At 39.1% G+C, this 20,362-nt stretch overlaps 1 protein-coding gene across 8 annotated transcripts in view; it reads left to right on the forward strand.

The window, feature by feature from the left end:
• Positions 1-3,537: 3,537 nt before the first annotated feature.
• Zfand6 (zinc finger AN1-type containing 6) overlaps positions 3,538-20,362 on the forward strand; it is a 70,926-nt gene continuing 54,101 nt past the window's right edge. For 3 of the 8 annotated variants that reach the window (XM_020182257.2, XM_020182258.2, XM_074062105.1), the window contains exon 1: positions 13,963-15,486. The gene's annotated coding sequence lies outside the window, so the exon portion shown is untranslated. Of the gene's footprint in view, positions 3,652-3,910; positions 4,068-5,849; positions 5,889-13,962; positions 15,487-20,362 lie in introns of those variants that run through there. The other 5 variants (XM_074062106.1, XM_074062107.1, XM_020182253.2 and 2 more) reach the window with 5 other exon arrangements.

The raw sequence follows: 20,362 nt of genomic DNA on the forward strand, positions 1-20,362 counted from the left end.
ACATGAATGTCCACTATGTTAGCTGCCAGAGTTAATATAATAATAAACTGGACAAAGGAAAAAAAACAGAAAAATACATTTAAGATAAAAATTCCTAAGAATTTGCTCATAGCCTTGCCAGCTAAGGAAAATCTTTCACAAATCTTATTAAACTCCGTAATAAGGACGCATTAGTACCCTTCCAATCAGGCTTTTGCCATCCGACTAAACTGTACTTCCCAATAGGCCTTCACGATACTAAATGCAACAGCTAGTTGCATTGTACTCCAACTAGCAGCTTTTTTGTGTTTTTGAGACAGGGTCTCACTATGTAGCTCAGGCTAATCTTGAACTTGCTATATAGTCCAGGCTGGCCTTGAGATCCTACTTCCTGAGCCTCTCAAGTGCTGGTATTATAGATGTGCATACCTTGTCTGGGTCTGAACTAGCAGCTTTTGACAGTTGATCACTTGATACCCCTCTCCCACTTCGCATCAAGGTCATTTCCTTCTACCTACTTTGTTAATTTCTGCACTTGTCTATGAACTTTAAATTCAAGTCTGAGCCTCAGTCCTTTCTTTTCTTTTCTTTCTTTATTTTTCGCAGTACTGAGGTTTGAACTCAGTGCCTCATGCTTGTTAGGCAGGCACTCTACCACTTGAGCCACACCCCAGCTCCTTGCTCTTCTTTGCTTACTTCCTGATGGCTCTCAAGGCCTTAAGTATTACATATGTTACAATGACTCTGGAATTTATATTTCCCACACACCTTTGCCCTAAACCCCAGTAACTGGCCTGACATCTCCACTTGGATGTGCTATAATCTCCAACCCAACAAGTGCAAAAATAATCTTTCGATTTCCCTCTTGCTCCACCTCTCAGTTGCTCAAGCCAATTCCCCTCTCCCCCTTTTTGGTGGGACTAGGGTTTGAACTCAGTACTCTACTGCATGAGCCACACCTCCAGTCCATTTTGCTCTGGTTTTTTTGGAGATGTGGTCTTTCAAACTATTTGCCTTGGCTGCCCTCAAACTGTGATCCTCCCAATCTCAGCCTCCCAAGTAGCTAGGATTACAGGCATCTGGCCCAAACTCAATGTCATCTTTAACTCAGTCCACCCCACATCCCATGTATTATCTCATCTATCAGGAAATTCTGTTGGCTCTACTTTCAAAATATATCCAGAATTAACCACATCTCATGATGTCTTTCCTTGTTACTTTGCTAAGTCACCATTATCTTTCATGAGGATTCAGACAGGACCTTCCTAGTCAGGGTTCTTGCTCCTAACCTTTGTGTCAAAAAAAGAACTTTTTTTTTTTTTGCGGTACTGGGGCTTGAACTCAGGGCCTTCACCTTGAGTCATTCCACTGCCCTATTTTCCTGGGCTGGCTTCAAACAGTGATCCTCCTGATCTTTGCCTCCTGAGTAGCTAGGATTACAGGCATGAGCCACCGGTGCCCCGCTCATGATATCCTTTAAAATGTAAGGCAGACCATGTTACTTTTCTGCTCGAAGTCCTGTACTGGTTCCCATTTCATTAACAATAAGAGTCACAGTGTACACAATGGCCGACAGGGCCTTGCACGATTTGTCCTTGCTTAAATTTCTCCTCTTCTTCTTCCTGGCTCACATGGCTCCAGCAACATAGCTTCCTTGCTGTTCTTGGTTTGGGACCAGTGCTGTAACAGTTCCCTCAGTCTAGATAGAATGCTTCTCACGTCCCTAACAACCTTGCCTCTTATAATTCTGTTTAAACTTCCTCTTCCCAATGAGTCCTTCCCTGACCATCCCTCTTAAGGCTGTAATCTGCCCTCCTCCTCCTCCATTCTTTAACCTGCTCTTCTTTTTCTTCTAATTCACAACATATGTAAGTTTTGTATTACATTTAATATTTGCATTCCCTCTGTCAGAGTTTAAAGGCTGGGATCTTTGGTTTGTTTATTGACAGTTTCCAACCTGGTAGAAACAGTTTGGGAAAATTGAGACCTAGGAAGTCAAAATGAGTCTGAGCAGGAATATTTTGGGTGTGTATGTGGTACTTGGGCTTGAACTCAGGGCCTACACCTTGAGCCACTCCACCAGCCCTTTTTTTATGATGGGTTTTTTCCCAGATAAGGTCTCTCAAACTCTTTGCCCTGGCTGGCTTTGAACCTCAATTCTCCTGATCTCTGCCTCTTGAGTAGCTAAGATTACAGTCATGAGACAGCAGCACCTGGATTGGGCAAGAATTTGAACGCCAGAGAAAACCCTAAATTCTTTCCACAAAGTTCTACTACTCAATGACCAAAAAACAGTGAATAGTTGAAAGAACTCGAGGTTGCAAAATTATTCTTAGTAGCATGGGTATCTACCATATTGTTATAATACACCATTTCCTTACCCCCTTAGTTCTGTGATGGCTTCCCATTTTTCACTAAGGAAAGTCAACTATTCCGCTTGGCTTTTTAGACCTGTCATAATGGAACCTAAAATCACGGATAACCTGGACAAAATGGGTTGTCGGGTTAACCCATTCATTGTTAGTATATTTTCAATAGATGTTCAATGCCTCTTCAGTTTGAATACCTTTAGGTCCCAGTTGACCACTCTCTGCTCCTATTTTTTACTTTAGTTTTAGCTTTGGATGTTCCCTCAGATATTTACCAAGCCCCTGAAGCTTGTCACCTCATGAAACGACAAAATGACAGTGTTTTCCAAAGTCAGCGATGCATCTTGGGGTCTCTTCAGGAGAGCTACCTTCCTTTCCTAGCAGGCTTCTGCACTCCTCCGTGTCAGAAACCAATGCCACCCCCTCTTCGAACAATTCGTTCTGGTCTCTATCTTCCCTCCACAACTAACCGCTTTCTATCCCTACAGGCCCTGAGCAAGCTGCACCATCAAAACCCCATCAAAAGCCCGGGCCCCTAAGTGAGCTTCCACTGCAGTAATACTAGTGAAGATCCTTCGGGCATAAAATTTTAGGGGACACCAAAAAACTCAGTAATCAAGATAGCCAGCATTACGATTTTTTTTTTTACAAAGATTAATACCAAAATCCCACAACAAAATACCATAATTTAAAATAAAGACAGGATTCTCCGAACTCGGTTCTCCTTTCTGTGGACTCCACCGGAACCCCTCATTCACGGTAGGACTGAATAATCTGGAATTAAGTGTATGTACTTCCCGCTGGTGCTGCGCGAAGCAAGGCTGAGAAGCTGCAGAGAGCCAGTGTCCCTGCTGTCCCTTGTCCCCAGCGCAGGGCGACCTGTGCCTCGCAGCGGGGACTGGATGGAACCCATGCTTGTGGAAAAGGCCGCGATCAGGGGAGCTGGGAGGCCCGTGCATGTGTGCATTACCCACGTGAGCACGCACGGTCTAGGCTTGCTTCTCTTTCCAAGTCTGGGCTCAGGACCGGCAGACTTCTGCCTCCGAGAAGATGCACGGAACTTGGACTTTGCGCTTGCAAAGACATGGCACCTGGTCGTTACGTGGGGAGTGAAGGTCAGCATTCCTTCTTACACAACTGGCAGGTGGAGCGCAACTCTTCCTGCCACTTCACTGCCAGACAGGAACACGCCCCTCCCTGCAAGGTAGCAGAGACCTGAGCCCATACCATCCGGTCCTATCAGCCCCGCAGAACCCCTCCAACAGTCCTCCGGCAGCAGCAGAACGCAGGGAACACCGGCTGGGTAAGATCCCCAGGGCAAGGGAACAGAGGGACCGCGGAGGCGGCGGGGGCGGAGAAGCGTCTCCCCGCGCTTCGCCCCGCCCCTACTCTCCACTCCGACCAATGGGCGCGAGCTCCGAGCCCCGGCCCCGCCCCTCCTCGCCTCCTCCGGCTTGCGGCTCCGCCCGGGCTGGTAATAATTAGGCAGCGGGCTGGGGCTGCCGCGTCAGCGCAGGGCGCTGGCCAATCCCGGGGCTCTCCTCGGAGGTCGCGTCATAGGCTGAACAACCAAACAGAAAAGTTTAATAAACAGCGGACGGAGGGGCCGGCGGCGGCGGGGCAGGAGCGAGCAGGCGTTCGGCGGCCTCACCTGTCCCCACTCACCGGCGGCGACCGGCGGCGGAGGGCAGCGCGTCAGGCGGAGAGAGCCGCCGCCAGGTGAGAAGCGCGGCCGCGGACCCCCGGCCCGGCGCTGCCCCTCCCCCGTCGCTCCCTTCCCCCACCGGGCTGAGGCGCGCGGAGGCCCGCCCCCGGCCCCTCCCGGTGCGGGCGAGCCGGAAGCGGAGGGCAGCCGGAGGCGCAGCAGGTGGTGGGCCCGCGGCGGGCCGCGCGCTCGCAGGCGGGACCGGGCATTTGCGGAGATTGAGGACGGGCAGTCCTGGGGCCGGGATTGGGGCGCGCGGGGCGCTTGTGGTCCCCGGCCCGCTTCCCGTCGGTTGGGCGCGCCCTGGTCGGGACCCCAACCCCCGCGAGCCATCCGCCGCCCTCGAGCAGTTGGCGGCCGGGTCGCGGGCCGGGCCGGCGCCCCCCTCCTCCCCTCGCCCCAGCCGTGCTGGGGACGCTCGCTGTCCACCTGCCGAGTTTTCCGCGACGCGGAGCGCGGCCGACGCCCCCTGCCCGCCCGGCTCGGGAACCCCGCGCTTTCGCAGCCCGCGTCGGGTCGCGTGGGATTCAGAGGCTTCTGTCGCTCTTCAGAGGCCGTATTTTCAGGTTTCTGATTGGAGAGGCGTGAGCAAGTGCGGTGTTCCACCCCATTTTAACCTGGGTTTGAAATGCCGTGCCAGCCGCCCGCGACAGCGCTCTGGTTTACCTTCACAGCCCCGGAGCTGTGACCAGTGTGAGCAAGTTGGGGCCCGGGGTCCCACAGGCAGTTTATGAAAAGAGTTTAGCAAAAAACATGGGTAGCCTTTAAAGATTCTGATGCTCCGAGAAGCCAGATTAAATTCCTCTTTCAAACCAAATTCGGAATTTAACTTTTTAAAGCTAAAATATCACAAAGTTTTAAGGTTACTTCTGTAGTAATTATGTCACCAGATTTAGGGCACTTGCTGACTTAACATGGTGTTCAGGGAAAATATTTTGTAAAATGTACATACTTAATTATCCAAAGCAGGTAGTCTTGTTTTTTTTCTTTTACGTTTAAAAAATACATTTAATACAAACGTACAGAAGAAAAATTAAGGGTTGATGAATTCTTACAGTTGAGTGTAGAGATAATTTCCTGTGTGTTATGTACATGTCAAAACTCACATTTTATGCCTGAAATCTGCAATTATAAATCAGTAAGATATTTAAAAAAGTAACCGAAATGTATTTAATAACAAAGGAATACCTAATACGATATAGTATCAAAAGATAATAAAAGACTTTTTCCCCTAAACCAAGAGTTGGAGCATTACCAAAACTTGGATCTGCTTACGAAAAAATGGCTTACCTGGCTTGTTTCCCTGTTTACCTTTTCTTACTGAAGCAAACATTCTTAGTCTAGTGGATTTTAGTGGATTGAATTTTCGTATCTCAAACAGTGGGATCCTTTAGTTTCCTTTTGTTTTGAACTTTAGAAAAACTAGGTGTGGCTGTAGTTCATTCACTTCATCGCTTTATAATACTGTTAATCTCCCATAATCCACAAATATTTAGATATTAGATAACCTTTTTAAAATTTTGTTTTGCTTTTAACGGGTGTGATCTATGAGCATTTCTTGTTTCCAGCTCTTGTTGCCCAAGTGCAAGAGTTTCTCTAAATAATGCAGATTGCATGAGGTTTTAGGCAATCAGCAAAATAGAATGACATACTTAGAAATAAAATGAATGGAAAACATTGCGATTCTGTTTTGGAAGATTCATAGCCATAGTGATTGGTTCCTAGTTGTTTAACGAAAAACCAAGATTCCTGTTGTTTTGTACATAATGAATCTCTTCCTTCAAATTCTGTTGTAGAATCAGACACAAGTTGGTATCCTTTCTCAGTGCAAAATAGTAAGTATCTCAGAAAAACACTTGATGTTTTATAAAGTAAATCATCCTTTCTTTTGTCTCTTCCTTCCCCTCAATCTCAGTGAAGTTACTTAAAAAACTTCTTAGCATACTATTGTAAAAGGAGCCAGTCCTAAGTGTATGCTGCCAGGTTTGTGTGAACTTTAGTCTGTCAAATGGCAGAGTCCTGAAGGAAAAGCACTAAGACCAGTGGGTTACTCTATGCTGTTACATTTGTGTTCTTTGGAAAATTTGGAGAAAGATGTGTAGATATGTGGCAGGTATTTCAGGATTTGTTAATCACACGTTTCAGTATTTTTTAGGTTTGAGATGCCCCAAGGTGTGCTTCCAGACAAATTAAGTTTCCGAAAGAAGGTGTGTGTGTGTGTGTGTGTGTATGTGTGTGTGTGTGTGTGTGTGTGTGTGTGTAGCATTTTTAATATGTAGCTTGCAGACAAAAATGGGATGCTTTGTTTTTGTAGGGCTGTATTATCCTGCTTTTAAAATTTTTTTTTTTTAAATTTGGTCATAGGGACAGTAGCTTTATGTGTGTGAGCTCTCCCTTGTCCAATTTTGAGAATGAATAGAAATACACAAATTAAAAACTACCTACAAAACACTACCATGGATAACCACTGTTAACATTTTGTCAGGTATACCTTTGTTCTGTGTGTTTTTTTAATATCCTCAGCTATTTGCAGTTAGTTCTAAACACTGTTAGAGTGACTCTACCTTCAAAGTTTATCCTGAATATGGGCTGTCTCAACACCTTTGTTTTATGTAAGATGATAAAAGTAGTCATCTAATTGGAATCCTTGATTCAGTTTTTGCTCCTCTGAGTCTACTCTGGCTGCTCCTGTGGAGAACAATCATTTAAATACAGATAATGGATTTTGATACTCACAGGCTCAAAATACTTTAGTGGCTTTTCAATATACACAATAAAACTCAAACTTTTTAGGGTTTGTGTACCCAGGCCAATGATGCCAATAAAAATATATAATGTAAGCCACAAATGAGAGCAACATTAATTTGAAATTCTCTGATAGCCATGTTACAAAAGAAACAGGCGAAATACTTTATTTAACCCCCCCAAAAATGTTTTCAGCATGTAATTAATGAATTATTAATGGCTTGCTTTACTTTTTTATAGATTGAATGTAAGCTGGTGCAGTCCACTTACAGTACATTCCGGTTTGGACTACCCATCTTTCAAATGCACACTAGGAACATATGACTAGTGGTTACTGAGTTAGACTGTACCTCTCCAAGATTATTTGCTCCCCACCTTCTTTATAGACATCTATCTGTTTTCCCTGCCGTCATGCGTCTTTACCTGTCCTGGCCTTTTTGAGATTCTTGAATATGTGATGTATATTTCCTTAAAATTCTTATTCCATTTTCCTGCAGCACTCAGTCATACTTCTGTTTAGATGTCACTTCATAGATGGCACTCTTCTGGGTTATTTCTTTATAGAACCTACTGTCTGAAATTCTTTATTTGATTATTACCTCTATCCATTGTTTGAGTGTAAACTACTTAGGGGAAGGATTTTCTCATTTCACCACTAGATTCCCATGTATTAAAATATGAATTTTAGGGCCAGGTGCAATAGCTTAAGCCTATAATCCTAGCTAGATATGAGATGGAGATATAAAGCAGGGGTCAGGAGGATCTAAGTTGGAGGCCAGCCCTGGGCAAAAAGTTCTAGAGACCCATTTCAACTAAGAAAAGCTGGGTGTTGTGGTGCTAGCCTGTCATTCCAGCTAAAAAGGAGAAGAAGAGGTCCAGGATGACTGGAGTGTAAAAATGAGACACTATCTCAAAAATAACCAAAGCAAAAGGAACTGGGGTCATGGTTCAGTTGGTAGGAATCCTGCAAGTGTGAGACCCTAGTTCATCTCTCAGAACCACAAAAAAAAAGAATTTTAGGAAGTATGAACCATTTCATTTTACAAAGTACTGTAACTTTACAAGTCTGTTATGTGCCACTTATATAGTGAAGACTATCTTTAGGGCTGTTTCTCATTCTTTAGGATGCGGTCTCAGTCTTAGAGGTGCTAAGTCAAAGCATATGAACATTTTAAAATATTTTCATAAGTCTTGCCAAATCTCATCCTTAAAAACTTTATTATCTGCATGTCATTGGCTCGTGCCTGTAATCTTAGCTACTCAGGAGCCAAGAGATCCAGAGGATCACAGTTAGAAGCCAGTTCGGGGCAAATAGTCCATGAGACTCTATCTTAGAAAAAAACCCATCACAAAAAAGGGCTGGTGGAGTGGCTTATGCAGGAAGAGTGCCTGCTAAGCAGGTGTGAGGTCTGGAGTTCAAACCCCAGTGCTGCCAAAAAAAAAAAAGTGATGCATTTCTATGGTCTCGGCCACTCTGTAGGCCGAGGCTGGATGATCTCTTGAGTCTGGGAGAGACTAGCCTGGGCAATGGCTCCAAAAAAAAAAAAAAAAAAAAATTTGACCAAGATTATAAAGTTTGATTTAAAAAAATATGAGGGAGAATGTATATTTCCTGAATATTTTACCTTTTCATAGGATTTATGGGTATTGAACCGATTCTAGTTTGCTTTTGCCCCCCCCCTCCCCCCCCTTTTTTTTAATGTTTTTGGTGGTACTGGGGTTTGCACTCTGGTCCCATTTTATTTAGCCTTTCTCTTTTTAGTGATGGCGGCTTTATATCGCAAGTATTTTTCCTGGCTCTTCATTTGCCTTTAATTTGCTTATAGTCCTTTCTTCCCTCTCTTACTTTCATCCTCCTCTCTCTGAATTTTTAAGGTATCTTGGTGTTAACTTTCTTTCTATGGCTTCTACTTTGCTTTTATATTTAAAGAATTCTCCTACCCTGAAACCATTTCTTATAATTCTTTTAGGTTTCATTTTTCACAACCATCTTTTTCTGTTTTTTCTGGCATTTTGTTTTGACATAATATGTGAAGTCTTCACTTCCTTTATTTTTCCATAATAGTTACCCAGTTATTATAGCCCCATTTAAAAAAAGAAACACGTTGCCCTGAAATAAAAATACCTTTACTGTATACTAAAATGCACATATAGTTAGTTCTGTTTTGTTTATTCAGTACCATTCATTTGATACCAGTATACCCCTCACCCCATATTCTTGATTGTTAGGGAAACAGACCCACGACCTCACTCAGAGTAAGCAAGTACTCTACCTCTGAGCTATACCCTCAGTCCATGTTGTATACGTATTTTAAAAAGACTCTGCAGTTATAGTTTTCATTCTTTGAACAGTTTGAGTACCTGCTCCATGCCAGACATTGTGCAAGGTGCTGAGTACACAACTGTGGACAAGATAAGTTCTTTCATTGAATTTGGGTCTCTTGGGAAATACAGGCAATTAACAAATGCTTGAATAAGGAATTCAGATTTAAAAGTACTCAGAAGTAAAGAAATGGAAGGTGCTAATTGGGTGTTCTTGGAGAATGTCTGTCAACAGTTGATTGGTCATACCAAGGTGCATTTGGAAGTTTAACTTTTCCAATATGTCAAAATATTTTTTATTTTTTGATGCTACTGGGGGTTGAACTTAGGACCAGCCTGGACCTCCATCCTCCTATTTGTACTTCCGATGACAAGAGTGGGCCACCTTGCCTGCCCCTCTATTAGTTGAGATATGGGGTCTTGTGAATTTTTTTCCTTCACTGGCCTCGAACCTCAACCCTCCAGATCTCTGTTCCCTGAGTAAGTTACCATGACAGGTATGAGCCACCAGGGCCTGGCTTGTCAAAGCATTTTTTGAGACCAGGTCCCTGCTGTGTGGTCTAGGCTGGCCTGTAAGTGGCAGTCATCCTGCCTTAGCCTCCTGAGTGCTGGAAAGGGATGACAGGCTTATGCCACGATGCCTGACAAAACATTTTTTAAAACGACAAGCTTATTTTGGGGGAGAGAGGGGGTGGCACCACTTCTTCATCTTCTGGTTGATTATTGCCCCAAAGCTTGTCTTGTGTAGAAAATTTGGAGTTGTGATTCTGAGTTCTAAGATGAAGAAGGGGGCTGGAGAAAGTTTTGTGAGTGAAGGGAGCTGCTAGCAGCACAAAGGGTACACAAAGAAGTTGGCTTGATTTAGAGATTGACAGAAGAGTGGAATGATTGTGCTTTATTGAGTGAGGAGAGTGGGACAAGCTTAATGTAAGACTTATTTTGGAGACCTTATTTTCTCCAAGTGGTAGGGCTATTTCCAACTGTCTTCCACATTCTTGTTCAGTTTTGAATTCTGTGATCCAAATCAGACTCCTAGAAATAGTTTATATAATCCCCCAGTACTTACATTGTAGTTTCAGTTTTTTCTGCTTAAGACTTGTGCGTATGCCTCTTCTTTTGCTTTGCTGTAATTCCCCTGAGAAATCTTTCCATGGTGCTATAATAGGTTAGGTCCTGTTGGTTCTGTGGGCTTTTTTCATATTGGGTGCTTCTTTTGTATACATTTGAAACAGCTGCAGTTCACTAAGTGTGTGACTTGTTTGTGTATCTGTTTCTTCTCCAGAGCTGTGATTTAATAGTTTCTTGTATCTACTGTGGCTATTTAATGAATTAAAATTAAATAATAATAAAAATTTAGTTCCTCACTTATATTAGTGACATTTTAGGTGCTCGGTGGCCACATGTAGCTATTGGCAATTGTAGTGGACAAAAGAGTTTTGAAGTCTTCTACAATAGTAAAAATCTTAATTTACAGTCGGGTGGCTAATGGCTACAGTATTTCATTTAAATTAAAATAAATGGCTACATTTGGCGCTGTAGAAATGTGGCAGATCTGAAAATAGGAACTTGATTTTTAGTTCAAAATAAGAATTACGCTATTTTAGTTTTAAAACGTGAATACATATTGATGTAATGATACATTTTGCATATATTGAGTTAGATAAAACATAGAATTTTATATGTTCATTTTAGTATTTTAATACAACTACTAGAAATTTAAAAATATGTAGCTTATATTTCTATTTGAACTGTGCTGGTCTGACTCTAGACCAGATGTTTCTATAAAAGAAAAGACTTCATTTTATTGAACATAGTATCTACAACAGGTGATGATGCCCAGGACAGAGTAGGTGTTCAAAAGATTTGTTGAGTCCATAAACTGACTCTGTTAACTTTGAGTGTCGTTTAATTCACATCAATTGTTACCTGTTCAGCTCTTATTTTCAGAATTGTTAGCTTTTATTTTAACTGGTTTTTAACAAATTGTCAAAAAAAAGTAGCTTTCCTTTTATTTGTAAAAATCTTTCATTTTTTTTCTGGTTTAGGCAGCTAAGGAGGGAGAGAAATAAGTTCTAATCTATATTCATTTTTATGTCTAAAAGTTTTGTACTTAGATATTTATGGTGTGTTGTTTGTTAAACCTTAATACTTGAGAATTATGAATGCTTCTCTTAAGTATTCTTTGTTTCATGTTTTGATCCCTGTTTCTTTGTAATTTGCATTTACTGGTGACCTTGTTTATCCCTCTAGACCTAAAACAAAGCAACTTACTGTCTCTTACACAAGATATCTCTTCCTGTTAGCTTGATTTATGCTTCCTTATCTGTATGTTGCATTAACGTTTTCTTTGTATTCAGTGTTTTGTTCAATGGGCCATTACCATTCATCCCAACTCCCATGTACATCTTGTGGTTTTCTGGTTTGTTTTTTTTTTTTCCCCCCCATAATGAGTTAGAAAATATATTACTAGGACTTGCAAACTAAAATACATTCCTCACTTTCTTTGGTAGGCAGTATATATTTGTCAGGGAAAGTTGTTTCATAGTTTTTGAAAATTGTTTTTTTTTTTTTTTTCTTAGGTTGTTGGTTTTTAGTGTGCCTCCCTCCCTCTTTCCTTTTCTTTTCTTTCTTTTGTGGTACTGGGGTTTGAACTCTGGGCCTCTGCACTTAGTGCTCTATCACTTGAGCCATGCCTCTAGCCCCTTTTGCTTTAGTTATTTTTCAGGTAGGATTTTGGGTTTTTGCCCTGTATCTGCCTCCAACTGAGATCTTTTACCTACCTAGCAGCAGTAGCTGGGGATACAGATGTACAACACCACACCCAGCTTATTTGTTGAGATGGCATCTTGCTAACTGTGCTTATGCTGGACTGAAGTGCCTTCAAACTGCAGTCCTCCTGATCTCTACCTCCTAAGTGGCTGGGATTACAGTTGTGTACCACCATGCTTCAGACTTTTTCTTATTGATCCCAGTCATGTTTTGCTGATGTCAGGGTAGTCCTTTCATCAGCCAACTACTATATCACCAGTTGTGTCCAAGGAGAAGCCATAATTAAAAGCTTCTTGGCCCTTTACTTATTTTTTTTTGCAGTACTGTAGTTTGAACTTAGGGCCTGTGCTTGCTAGACAGGCTCTCTACCCATTGAGCCACTGAGCCATGCCCAGCCCGTTTTGCTTTAGTTATTTTTTGAATGGGATCTCAGGTTTATGCTCAGATTGGCCAGGACTGCCAGTCGTCCTTTCTTTATGCTTCCTGCCTGGCTGGATGGCAGGCACACCATCTCACCCAGATTTTATTGGTTGAAATGGGGTGTCACAAATGTTTTGCTCAAGCTGGCTTCGAACGGCAATCCTTCTGATATCCACCTCCTAAGTAGCTAAGATTTTATAGGCATGAGGCACTGCACTTGGCTCCTTTAAAAGTCTTAGCCCTGCTTTGTGTATATTCTACCAAAAGTTGTTCCTAATAGTCTAGATACTGATTTTTTTTGTATAGGATCTTTTAAATAAAAGTAAAGTGGGACCAAATTATTCAATGGCTTATTGTTTTTCTGAATTGTTTTTATGTATTAAGTTTGGAAAAGTGCCTGGGCTGTAACAAGGAATACGCAGTATATATTTTGATGTTCAGAAAGTGGTATTGTATGCAGTTGGGACCTTGGAACTTTTGTGCAGGCTCCTTGTTTCTATGAAGCAATATTGTTTTCATATAATTTAAGTTGTATGATTTATGGTGTTGATATGGTTTCCTTTTATTTTTGCTATTTTCTCCTGCTGCTGATGTAAAACTGGAATAAAATGCCATTAATTTTAATCTGGGTGCTACCTAAAATAATTATCACCTTGAAGTTCTTTACCATTTGGAATCTCCCAGCTCAATATCGTTCTTCTCTCAAAGTTGTAGATTGAGAGTTATCTTGGTGTTATATTAACTTTGAAGTGAAAAATTGACGTCAGAGCAGAGGTTATTTGTTTCCCATTAACTGGTTACTAATTCTGTGTTTGTCAAGTTTTTAAAAATTAAAATGTTACCTTTAAAAATTTTGGCCATTTACAATCTATTTTCTTCAGGTATTATATTAAATCAAATTATGTATTTTTTCTGGTGATTGTTCCTATACCTCTTCTCCTTCCAGTGTTGTTTTGCAAGTGTATCACACTGGGAAGAAAACCTGAACTTGACTCATAAAGTGCTGAGCTTCAAATCAGTGAATCTTTGCAAAGGGTCTTGGGACTAGAACTCTGTGAATTGGTTCTTTCCATTTGTCCACGTAGAGGGCATTAGATTATAGACTTCAGTAGGGTATTTCTCCATATTAGTGTCTAGTTGCAATTTTGTGAATTTTCATTTTGTTGCAAAGACTTCTCTTTGTATTCAAAACAATTTTGTTGGCTTTGTCTTTCTAGTATGAGTTTTCTGTGAGAGAAAAGTGGTTTAAGGTTTTGAGTTGGTGTACCTGTGCTAAAATTCTACCTGTTTGGGAGGCTGAGATGAGGAGAACCTCTGTTCTAGGCCAGCCAAGGCAAGAATGTGTGAGATGCATGGTGGTACTTTCCTGCCATCCCAGCCAGCTGTGGTGGCAAGGGTGAAATAGAAGGCTTGCAGACCATGCCGGCCTGGGCAAAAAGTAAGGCCCTATCTCCAGAATAACTATAGTAAAAAAGCTGGAGGCCTGGCCCAAGCAGTAGAGCATCTGCAACTGAAGCATGAAGCTCTGAATTCAAACCCTAATACCACCCCCTCAAAAAAAAATTAAATTTAAATTAAAACATTCTTCTGTTTGTTTGTTTTTGTGGTATTGGGGTTTGAATTCAGGGCCTCACTCTTGCTAGGCAGGCTAAAAAATTCTTAAATACAGATGCTTACTGAAAGCATTTTAAGAAGAATCCATTCTAATTTTCCTTAGTTTTGTATTTATTTTTATGAGTTATAGTTAAAATTTTTGGTAGAGGTGAAAATTACACCTTAAATGCTACTGAGTCAGATGATTTATTTATTTATTTATTTTTGGTGGTACTGAGGTTTGAACTCAGGGCCTCACACTCACTAGGCAGGCACTCTTCTACTTGAGCCATTCCACCATCTCAGCCAGGTAATAATTAATATCAGAATAATGTTTGTTGGGCCAAGCTACTAAAATATAATCAGTTCTAATTAAAGCATACAAGCTTATACAATAAAATACAGCAAACTTATGTATAAAGTGACAGCAACTGTTTATTATTTAAAAATTAGGGTGCTTTTTAATACCTCTAGTAAAAATATCATTTAATGTAGCTTATTTTAAGTTAAGAGGAATATACTTTTCAGCTGTATCTTAGTATATCCATGCCACCTTGAAGTGGGTACACAGTAATTTACCATCCTCTTCAAAAAAAAAAAAAATTAAAAGAAAATTAAACCTTGCTAGACTTCATACCTGGGGCTGTCGCTATAACTCAGTGCTAAGAGTGCTTGCTTTGTGCATTGTGAGGTCCTGGTTTTGATCCTCAGCACCGTTAAATAAATAAATAAGCAAACTTTATAATTGAACATGTCATTTGAATACATTGTCTTTTCCTTTTAGATCTCAGTTTGTAATGGATAAGGATTGGCAAAATAGTGTCAGACTTGTTAAATGTGTTAATATAGAAATGATGTGTCTTCAGTTTTTCCTTCAGTTTTAAGTGAAAATATCAATCTTTGGGGTCACTGAAAATTTTACCATGTCATACTGAGAATTTGACAGCTTAAAAACGAATCTTTTGCATCTAGTATTTTAGTGCTGTATATTTTCACTTAAGTTATGTCATCTCTTTAAGTCTTAAGAGAATATGCTCTTCCTCTTAGCAACATTTTTAATGGATTTTTTGGTAGCAAGTTTTAATTTTCAGACAAAATGTAAACTCTTAAAAAAATAGTCTTCTTAAAACATAACTTCATCTTCCTGGCTTTGTAAAAATATCAAGTGATTTATGTTAAAAGCATGGATTTTAAATAGCTTGTCGCTGAACTTCAAATGAAAGCTTCTGTGAGATTTTCATTGATGTTACTCAGTTTATTTTTCACCTAGACAAAAGAGAAAGCAAACAGTATATGATGAGAAAACTGAAACATTACCCTCTGTTGCTTTAAGAAACCAGCTTATCCAGGGGGTTTTAGTGTATTTAACCTAACCTGCTAGCAAGGAAAAGTTCTTTAAAATAATGGATATTAGCCGTATCCAATCACAATTATCAGTTTCACCAACAGGGAGGAGATTTTACTCTCCAGCCACTAGAATTGGAGAAGGTGGAGCTTGGTATTCAGGTTTGGTTGCTTTGGAGTACAGCTTCAAGTGAAGTTAATCTGAGGTGAAGCAAACAGAAAATTGTGGAGGTTTTATTGGTAGGATTTTTGTTCTAATCTTCTAATGATCCTATATTTTATACTTTTGCTCCTTTATGCTTCTGTGTATACTAGATTTTGTCATTGTTTCTATTTTCTGATGTAAACTGAACATTAAAATTAAGCAGGCAAGCAGAACAAAAGGGCTGTTTGGACAGGAAATAGGTGTTCAGAGAATCAAAGTTGACTTTTCTTTTATCATTAATTTTAGTTTAGAATTTGGGTGTCATTAAAAATCTTTGAATCAAGATCATCTCCAGTAACAGGCTTATTTCTTTGATTGGGTGTTGAAGCAGTCATTTGTCAGTTTTTATAAATGACATCTTGAGGTCCATTTGTCATTTTCCTTAAATCTACATGTTAAGTTGCTAAAAGATAGATCAATGTACTAAGTTTAATTTTGTTCTTTTTAAGGAATTGAAATGCCAAATGTTTAATTTTTTTAACCCCTTGTATTATGCCTCCCTTTTAACCATGTTTAGCAGTATATTGAGTTTTTTAATATGTTCACAGTTTTAGCCTTTTTAAAAAAGGATGATTGATTTATGTTATAGATCAAAGTAAAACTGCTTTCTTGAAACTCTCTTTCAAAGGTAGAGATCGTTAATTAACATCCTTTTAAAACAGGAAATGAATAGATTTATATTTTTAAAAGCTGTAGGTGGGCTACCTAAACTTGAAAAAAAAAAGTATGAACCTATTAACTTTTCTTAATAAAGAAATAATTGTGTTTCAGCACTGTAATTTTTAATAGAGACTTTGCTTTATATTGTTGCCCTTCACTCTCATAGAAATTAAGGTATAAAACTTCAAGAATCGGTACAAATGTCAGCTGAGCATTTTTAGCCAGTGTGCTTGTGTTTGCTGTGCTGCTTGTTCCAAGTCAAGCAAAGGTTTCAAAATTAATGCTTTTCTGCAATATATGTTGCTTAAACAATACTATAATAATAAAATTAAGTCACCCATATACCAACAGTGTCATCATATAGTGGGATCAGCTTTTCTATCTTCCCTTCTGTATCTTAATATTTTTGTATTTTCCCAATAATTGGGAATAAGTGCAATTTTGTATTTTTTTCACTAAATAGTATTATATCTTACTAAAATTGTTTTAATTTTGGTAACCATTTAGTTTTCTTAAGTTGATAAAATATGAGTCTTTTGTCTATTCTCTTAGGTTTTTCCTAATTTTTCATTATTTTAAATGACATTTCACTAAACACATTTTGTATATCTTTAAAATACTATCCTTTTTCAGAAATACTTATTTGTTTTGGAAAAAAGCATTCCCTTTGGTGGGTTTACATAGATCACTAGCCAAATTGCCTTTTCAAAAGGTTCTTATACCAATTTATATTGTCCAGCAGGATGTGTTTCTAAATTTCCCAAAGAGTAGCCCCTTAAATTTTCTCTTACAGTGTGCCTCTGGAGCTCTCTGAGTTGTTGGCTAGTTTTTTTTCTTAAACAAATAGCCTGTTTTTAAAATTCATTTAACAGGAATAAGATATGCCTAAATCTATTTTCCGGATATTAAAGTTAGCTGAAGGAAATTGGGGAACTTTTTACCCAATTCAGTGAGTAATTGTGTATCATTGGTGTTTTATTGTGTGTGTTGCTACCAGCAAGTTGCAGGGCTTACATTTTGTACTGGCTTTGTTCATGCTAGTTCTCCTTAGTATGTTCTCCTGGAAAGCATACAAAAGAAGCATGTATGACTTCTGAGAAAATGCATTACAAATCTTTTTAGAGAGTACACTGGAGACATGCCACTTAACATTACTTGTCTCTGAACATGTAACGAATAGCCTTGTTGCTGTGCATTTCTTAAGTTTGGGTTTTTAAAAATAGACTTTAGAGACAAAAAATTTGTATATCTAATTTTAGGTTTCAAAATGGTATAACAGCACTTTTCCAGTAGTTCATAGATTTTCAGATGAAGGTAAAAAGATCACAGTACACATGTGTAGTGGAGCTAGACATGTTTTGTATTTGTCTTTTAAGAGCATTCTTTGTTTGGCAATGACTGCTGATAATGTATAATTTTACCAGTAGCTAAATGGAATAGGCTGTAACTTGGTTACAAGTTAGTTGATTAATGTTGCAGAATAAATTTACTTTAAGGCAAAATTCAAGCCAATACTAGTTAATCAACTTAATTAGTAAGTGGAGGCAATGATAGACCATGAACTAAGCTATAACTTATTTATGGTAGAAGTAGTTGAGCATCGTATGATCTTGTATTAAAAGAATTTATCATTTTGCAATTTAAATCATTGAACTTATTTTCTGTAAGCTTTTATTTCAATTTACTGATAACTTAATATCTCTGCTTTCAGAGGTGATGTTTGTCATTGTGTTTGTTTCTGGGGAAAGGTCCTTTTATTTATTTTTTAAATTAAATGTCTTTTTTTGTTGTCTGTGCTGTGGTTGGAAATGGTTTTTCCAGACATTGGTTTTCTTAATATTTGGAATAGAAGAGAAAAACTGCCCCCCCACACCACATTTGTATCATAGATATTTTCCTAACTCCGATTTTCCTTTCTTTCTTTTTTTTTTCTTTTCTTTTTTTTTTTTTTAGTGTGGTGCTGGGGATTGAACCCAGGGCCTTGCACAATGCTAGGCAAATACTGTACCACTGAATTACATCCCTCGCCCCTTGATTTTCTTCTTGACAAAATTTAATCTTACTGCTACCAGATAATTATAGATATTGTAATTTTGGTAATAGCCATTTGAAGTTTGGCTGTTGATTACATTTTAATGGATACCCAAAGTAAAGATTTGCCTGCTTTTGTGCTCTCAGGAGCACTAAAACTTAGAGAAAAGATGATCTTCAATGGTTTCCTCACTGTATCTCTACTATATTGGTCTCTGGTTGACACCAATATGTAGTATATCCTCTTAGTTCATTGGTTTCAGGGAAAGAGTAAAACTCAGTTTTCTACAGGGAGAAAAGAACTCTTTAAATTGACCTAATTGTTGGAGAAAGATATGAATAGTAATAGCTGTGTTTTACTCTTTGAATTAGGGGAAAAATGATTGAGGGGTTATGGAATGCAGCAAAGTATTGTTAGGCTGTTCAGAGGAATGTAGTGGTTTTTCCCCTACTAATAATAATGAAAAATTTTAATGAGCAATAAGTTGATGAAACTTGAAAGAACCTAGAACCAGTGGCTTAGTACTTACAGGGTCTTTGTTCTTTGTTCTGTACAATAGGCGAACTTAACAGTTTTGAAATGTTTTTCCTGTGTGGCTTCTTGATAGAAGTAAGCAAATGTTTCAGGAGTTAAGTGTTTTCATGATAACTTAGGAAGTGCTTATTTACGAACCTTCATATATTTGGTTTTCTGTGTTTGGAAGTCATTACAAATGACTTGAAATAGTTTGGTCATCAGTGAAGAGAGCAGATCATCAGTTTTTTTTTCATATATTTTTCTCCTCGCCTATATAAGTCCCTTTCCCTTCATGGATTTTTTTTTTTCTCTCTTTTTTGAATGGTGGTACTGGGGTTTGAACTGAGGGCTTGGTACTTGCCAGGCAGGTGCTGTACCACTCGTGTGCCCCATTCCCCATAGATTTTTGTGAGTTCTATACTTAACCCCTCACTAATACTTAGAAATACTATCTTGAAACTCTTCACTGAGTTTCTTGACACTGCCTGTACTTCCTCCTGTTTGTGAATTGTGAACTTTGTGTGCTTTGCAAATATTTCCTCTTTAGAACCAGTAAGTTATGGAATATCATAGAATTCTTAACTCTCTTCTCATTTTGTACTGCCCTTGTTAATCTCCAGTCCCATATCTATAACATCCCATGAATGTTAATGGTTCCATGATCTTAATCTTGAATCCACTTTTTTTTTCACTTGAGACTCAACATTCATACAGTTTACCAAATGTACTATCCCTGTTAGCATGTGTGTTTTGTTCCGATTCTGTCTTTCACTCCCAACTAGCCACAAGATCTTATTTGTAAAGCCATAGTACTGCTGCACTTTATCCACTTCTTTTCTTCACCTCCTTAGCATAGTCTCTACCTCCAGTTTTGTGTTGGTATAATATATTATTTATTGCGTAGTCACGTCTGCATTTTTCCCTGTTCAAAATTTATTAGCAATTCCTTCTTGCTCTTTGACAAACTGGGTGAATAATCAGCTAATTCTGGACTAAACATTCGCCCATGTAGTCCCCAAACAACCTTAAGAGCTAAGTATTTTCACCCTCCTAACAATAAGATGATCTTTCAAGTTTGTCCAAAGGTGCCTTAGCTGGTAGGTAGCTAGCACATTTTGAAGTGAGTTTTAACAGACCAAAGTCCTTTCCCTTAAGCACTGAGCTGGGTGTCTTTCTAAATGGATCTCTGCTTATTTCTCCAGCCACTCCTCTTTGTTTACTTTTTTTTTTAATTGGTGGTTGTGGAGTTTGAACTCAGGGCTTCCTGCTTACAAAGCGGGCACGCTATAGCATAGCATTAGCCACGCCTGCAATCTTATACTTTATCTCTTAACCAGGGGCTTAGAGTTCTTCCCTCTAGGCCTAAATCTAACAATGCCTTAAGGAAAACAAACATTTTCAAAAAAAACAATTTCTCACAATGTTTTGAAATACTTTAAAGAAGGTGTAAGACACTTCAGCATTCCAGAATATAAGAAGGTAAAAGACTGAGACAAAGGAAAAGTAAAGATGGTTTTCCAGTGTGGTTATGCATTTCAAACCTTTGAATTGCTCACATTTAGTAAGAGCTTGAGACCAAGCTGTGTAAGAGGAAAATTAGACAGTGTGAAAGCACTTTATCTGAACTATTTTAAGTGTTAATGGCTTACTTAAATAACTATTACCCTGGACCTTCAAAAAGGATCCATTTTTTCATCTAGGAG

Source organism: Castor canadensis, chromosome 19 (assembly GCF_047511655.1).
Source record: "Castor canadensis chromosome 19, mCasCan1.hap1v2, whole genome shotgun sequence".
Lineage (NCBI taxonomy): Eukaryota > Metazoa > Chordata > Mammalia > Rodentia > Castoridae > Castor > Castor canadensis.